Below are 6,418 nucleotides of genomic sequence, written 5' to 3'. Positions count from 1 at the left end.
TATGTGTATGTATATGTATATGTGTATGTATATGTATATGTGTATGTATATGTATATGTGTATGTGTGTATATGTATATGTGTATGTGCATGTATATGTATATGTGTATATGTGTGTATATGTGTATGTGCACATGTGTGTATGTATATGTATATGTACATGTGTATGTGTGTATGTGTGTATGTGTATGTAAATGTATATGTGTATGTTTATGTATGTGTGTGTATGTATATATAAATGTGTATGTGTATGTATGTGTGTATGTATATGTGTATATGTGTGTATATGTGTATGTGCACGTGTATGTGTATGTATATGTATATGTACATGTGTATGTGTGTATATGTGTATGTGTGTGTATGTGTATGTGTATGTATATGTATATGTGTATGTGTATGTGTGTGTATGTATATGTGTATGTGTATGTATATGTATATGTGTATGTATATGTGTATGTATATGTGTGTATGTATATGTGTATGCATGTGTATATGTGTATGTGTATGTATATGTATATGTATATATGTGTGTATATGTGCATGTGCATGTGTATGTATATGTATATGTGTATATGTGTGTATATGTGTATGTGCATGTGTGTGTATATGTGTATGTGCATGTGTATGTGTATGTATATGTGTATGTATATGTATATGTGTATGTGCATGTATATGTATATGTGTATACGTGTGTATGTGCACGTGTATGTGTATGTATATGTACGTGTGTATATGTGTATGTGTATGTAAGTGTATATGTGTATGTGTGTATGTGTATGTATATGTGTATGTGTATGTATATATGTGTATGTGTATGTGTATGTGCATGTATATGTATATGTGCATGTGTATGTGTATGTATGTATATGTATATGTATATGTATATGTGTATGTGTATGTGTATGTGTATGTATATGTATACATGTACGTGTACGTGTACGTTTACGTTTACGTGTACGTGTATGTGTATGTGTATGTGTATGTATGTGTATATGTGTATGTATATGTATATGTATATACACACATATTTGATCCTTCAGGGATCCCTCCCTATTCTGGAACCCTGTAATATTCAACCTTAGGACTACATAGCTTATCACCTCTGCTTCTCTATCTACCTATCTAGATATAGTGTATAGATAGATATGGATATAGGATATAGATAGATATCGATTTATACCATGTATAATACATATATGTGCATGTGCATACCGTATACATATATATGGTATCTATCTATGTATATCCTATATCTATGCCTATATCCCGCATCTACATATAGACGCAGGATATAGATCTCTATAAAGAGGCAGAGGTGGTAAGCTCTGCGGTACTGAGCTTGAATATGTAGACATCCAGAATAGAGAGGGATCCCTGAACGGTCAGAGTAGTTAGAAAAGCCTTCCTAAAAGGGGCCAGACTTGAGCAAGACCTTGAAGGATAGCTAGGAAGGACCTCATTATGCCTAGAAACTTACCTTGCTTTTCTTTTTCGTTTGTTTGTTTTGAATGGGTGCTACCTCCTACGTGGGATCTTCCCTGGTTCTCTCTGTCGACCACAGTGGCCACCCCTTCCTCCCACCCTTCCGTTAACAAAACACCTTGTAATTTCCTTGTATATACTTTGAATTTACTTATATGTAGGGTTTCTTCTTTTTTTTTTAAGAATGTAAGCTCCTTGAGGGCAGGGACTATGTCACCTTTGTCTTTGTATTCCTAGTACCTAATGGCAGTGCCTGGCACATGGATAATGCTTAACGGATTGATAGGTTGATTGATCAGCAATTCTCTAGTCCAACTCTACCATTTTAATGATGGGGAAACTGAGACCCAGAAAAGGAAAATGATTTGCCCAAGGTCACATAACCAATGAATAGCAGAGGTAGAAATTAAAGCACTCTGCAGTGCTTTGAAAACCTGAAAGGGTTATGCAATAGTTATTGTTGTTATTATTATTGCAAAGAAGAAAATAAGTCCTCTGAACAGTCAGAGCAGCTATCCCAAAGCCCACATGCTCTGTCACAGGAGAGCCCCTCACACCCTCACTGACAAAGTTAGCAAAGGTGAGATGGGAGCACCTCCCCCCTCCCCCAGGCAGCCTCTGCAAAGGCATGGAGTTAGGAGATGACTTCTGTGTGTGCACTAAGTAGCCAAGTTGAGTGTGTGAAGGTAGATCATGTTTGATAAGCATGGAAGGGTTTTGTGGGTCAAATAGAGGAGTTTGGATTTGATCCTAGAGGTGATTGGGAGCCACCTGAACTTCTTGAGCCCAGAAATAACATGCTTAGATCTGCACTTGAGGAAAATCCCTTTGGTAGCTGAGCAACTTGAAGAGGGTCTCAGAGACTTGAGGCCAGGAGGTGAATTAGAAGGCTGTTGCAACAGTCCAGGTGAGAGGTGCTGAGGGCCGCTAGGGTGCTGGCTGTGGGAGTGGAGAGGAGATGTATAGGAGAGTTGTTGGAGGGGGAATCGATGGGAATTATCAACAGACTGGATCTGACTCCAAGGCCGGGGATCTGCATACCTGGAAGCATGGCGGCACTCTCCTTTTTTTATTTTTATTTTTGGTGAGGCAACAGGGTTAAGTGACTTGCCCAGGGTCACACAGCTAGTAAGTGTTATGTGTCTGAGGCCAGATTTGAACTCAGGTCTTCCTGAATCCAGAGCTGGTGCTCTGTCCACTGTGCTACCTAGCTGCCCTGGTGGTGGCACTTTTGACAGCATTAACAATTGATGATTTTAGGATTCTAGGTAAATGAGGTCAGTGAGGTATAGCAGAAAGAGCATTGCTTGTATTTGGAGTTAGAGGATCTGAGTTCAAATCCCGACTCTGCCACTAATTAGTCATGGAACATTGGGCAGGTCCCAATCTCCTTAGGACTGTTTCCTTCTCTGTGGAATGGGAGGGTTACACTAGATGTCCCTTTTGGCTCTAAATTCTGTAATTCTGTGAGTCTAGGCTGGGAAGGAATGCAGCATTATCATGAGTGGTGCTCATGGACTGGATGAAACTGGAAGTCCTGAGAAGGACACGAAAGGGCCAGATTTCACAATTCAGACTGAATAATATTAAGAATAAAAGTAACAATAGCTCATATTTATATGCCTTTAAGGGTTATAAAGTAGTTCCTTCATTCCTACCTTATACTCAGGGCAAATACTATTATACTGTTTTTTCAGAGGGGGAAACTGAGGCTCCCAGAGTGGTTGATTGGTTAGTAGGTAAGAGGGGAAATTTTATAGTTACTGGAGGTTTGGTTTTAGGTTTATTGTCAGTAGGTCAGAGGGGGAATTTTAACCCAGCTCTTCAGACAGAGGGGATTAGGGTGGGTGGAATAGTTGAGTAAACCTCCCCGGAGGAAGAGGTGGGATCCCATGCCAAGCCCCCCTAGATGAGCACTGAGCCCTCCCCTCACCGAGAGGCACTTTGCCCTGCTCCCAGAGTTCTTTCCTAGAGCCACTCAGGGGGTGGGTTCCACCCATAGAATGTTGAGTAGCCTGAGGGTTATGTGGCTCCCAGGAACAATCCATGGATGGTACCACTCTGACCCCTGCTGCTGTCCAGCCCAGGACCACTTCTGCTTTGATGTCTCTTCCCAGGGAGGATGAGCAGCCCAGCCGATCTGGGGTTGGGTCAATGGTCTCCTGGTGGGCGCCTGCTCTTGGCCGCCGGGGTGTCAGTCTGTCTGGGGGTGGATGGGAGAGGAGGGGCGACCACAGAGGCGGATTAAACTATGTGAAGCATAAACACAAGCTCTTGCCTCTTGCTGCTATGGAAATGTTGCCCTTATGGAAACCTCTGACTTCTTCCCTGGCTCAGACCTCCCACTTCATCCAAGACCACCCCTCCCTGGTGTGGGAGAGGCAGGAAGGCTGCTCACTCTGCTCTTCCCCTCCCCCACCCTCCCCCCATCTCAGAGCCCTTCCTGGGATGGGGGTGGGGTAGGCAGAGCCTAGAAAAATCAGGAGGAATCCAGGGGGAGGAGGTGAGAGGTCCTGCCTATAAGAAGCCCTCAGTTTGAGGGGGAGACATGGCCTCCCCTGTAGCTGAGAGACCCCTGGTCTGAGAGATGGGCATAGCCCTCACAGTGCCACTGTCACAGGGAGAGACGCTGGAGGACAGAATGGAGGCAAGCACTTAACTGTGGGGTCCAACCAGTCTGGGAAGGGAGAGGAGGAGGGCTTCCTGGAGGAAGTGGGCTTTGAGTTGGGTCTCCAAAGTCAGGGAAGATTTGGAGAGGATGGAGTTCTGGTTGGTGGAATAGTGAGAATAAATGTTTCAAGGTGAGACATAAGCTTGATGTGAGAAGGAACGCATGAGTTAGGGATGATTTTTCAAACAATCAATCAACAAGCATTCGTTAAGCACCTACTACATGGCAGATACTGAGCTAAACACTGGGTATACAAAGACAAAAAAAAAGAGGCACAGAGTCTGCCCTCAAGGAGTTTACATTTTAGGAAAGGTTGTTTCATAGGGATGGGTTCAAAGAGCAAGGGCATGAATCAGGAAAGCTGGGAAAACCCGATGGGAAGGTCGTTTCTTGTGAGGCAGATGTAGTAAAGGTGGGAGGCATGTCGAGTATCAGCCCTGGTGCCCATCAGTCAGCTTCCTGGAGAAAGGTGATGTCTGAGTCGGGCCTGGAAGGGAGGTAAAGATGACACCAGGTTGAGCTCATAGGACCATACCTTTAGAGCCAGAAAAGATCATTAATCCAACCCCATCTTACAGATGCAGAAACTGAGACCCTAAAAGGTTAAGTGACTTGTCCAAGGTAGTAAGTGATAGAGCTGGGATTTGAACCCAGGTCCTCTGACTCCAAATCTGGCAGTCTTTCCTTTTTCTACTATGCAGCAATGACTTAATACACCAAAAACAGGACTGGGCTTACAGGGCATGCTCACAGTTTACTTGTGTAGTGGTGGAAAGAAAGGGGCCAGATCTTGGAATGAGGAGACACGGGTACAAATCCTCTCTCTGTGACTAACTCAGGATGTGGCCTTTGGCATGTCACTTCCTTTTTCTTGGCCTCAGTTTCCTCCTTTGTCAAACAAGGAGCTTCATAGGACCATATGCTTAGAGCTAGGAGGGACTTTAGAGGACATGGAGCCCCAGTTCCCTCATTGTATTGATGAGGAAAAAGGTCCAGAGAAGTGACTTGCCCAGGGTCACACGGATAGTAAGTGTCTGAAGCAGGTCCTCCTGACACCAAGCCCTATTCACTACGCCATGTTGGGGGAGGAGCCGAGGGTCTCTAAGGCCCCCTCCAGCTTGAACATTCTGTGGTCTTTGTGAAGGCTTTCCAACTCTGAGGTTCTGTGAGTCTCTGATTCCAAATGGGGCATAAGAGGAGTGATGGTGCTTGGGTTTGGACACGAGGAGTTCAAGATGCTAGTGGGACGTCCAAGAAGAGATGTCCAGCGGGCAACTGGAAAAAAACAAAATCAGGCAGTGGGCCTAATGAAAATTAGGCCATGAGCCCAAAGGGAAGATAATACCACCAGCCTCATTGCTCTCATTCCCTGGCATTTGGTTTTCCTAGAATTGTTTGGGAAGAGGGGTTGAGGCTGGCACAGAGCTGATTTTGCTTCTGTGGCTGTTTGAATTTCTCTCGGCCTGGGGTAGGATAGAAGCTGGCAACAGGGCAGGCAGGAGGGACCTGGGCTGGAACTGGTGGGGGGGGAACAATGCTCAGCTGGGAGGGTCCAAGCACATTCTTGTGGCCCTAATTAGGAGTCCCCAGCCATTGGAAGAGATGCTGCTCCTGATTTCCTCCAAAGGCTCCTGATTGATAGAGGTTGGATAGGGAGAATGCCAGCCACCGGGGATGATCACACACTCCAGGAAGCGAGAATGGGATTAGTTCTGACTTATTCTCTATGATGCCAGGAGATGGGTGTTAGTCCCAACTCTACCAGTGACTGAGCAAGTCTTGTCATTTCTCTAGGCCTCAATTTCCCCCTCTGTCAAATGGGAAGGAATAATTTCTGTCCTAACTCTCTCTGCTGTGAGGATTAAATGTTACAACAGATGAAAAAGGGCTTGGAAAGAATACAGTGGAAAATGACACATGATCCTAGAACACTGGAGTCAGAAGGGGCCTTAGAACATAGAACACAGGCCTGTCAGAACTGTAGAGGGACCTTTGAACACAGTGTTAGAACTGGAAGACGCCTTAGAACATACACTGTTAGAACACAGACCATACAATTTTGGAGCTGGACAGGACTTCTGGAATCACCGATTCCATCACTGTACAGATGTGACGACAATGCCCGTGGAGCTGGAGGAGGAGGGAGGGAGGGCATGTGTAGGTTGCAGGACGAAGATTCCCCAGAGAGGGCAGAATGTCCTGCCCGATGGGATTGAGAGGTGGAGGGGCTCAGTATCACAATGCAAAGCAATCACCGTCTCCCTTC

The sequence above is a fragment of the Vombatus ursinus genome, unplaced genomic scaffold (genome assembly GCF_900497805.2).
Source record: "Vombatus ursinus unplaced genomic scaffold, bare-nosed wombat genome assembly UNPS02005659.1, whole genome shotgun sequence".
In the NCBI taxonomy this organism is placed as follows: Eukaryota; Metazoa; Chordata; class Mammalia; order Diprotodontia; family Vombatidae; genus Vombatus; species Vombatus ursinus.
Note: the sequence above shows the minus strand (reverse complement) of the source record.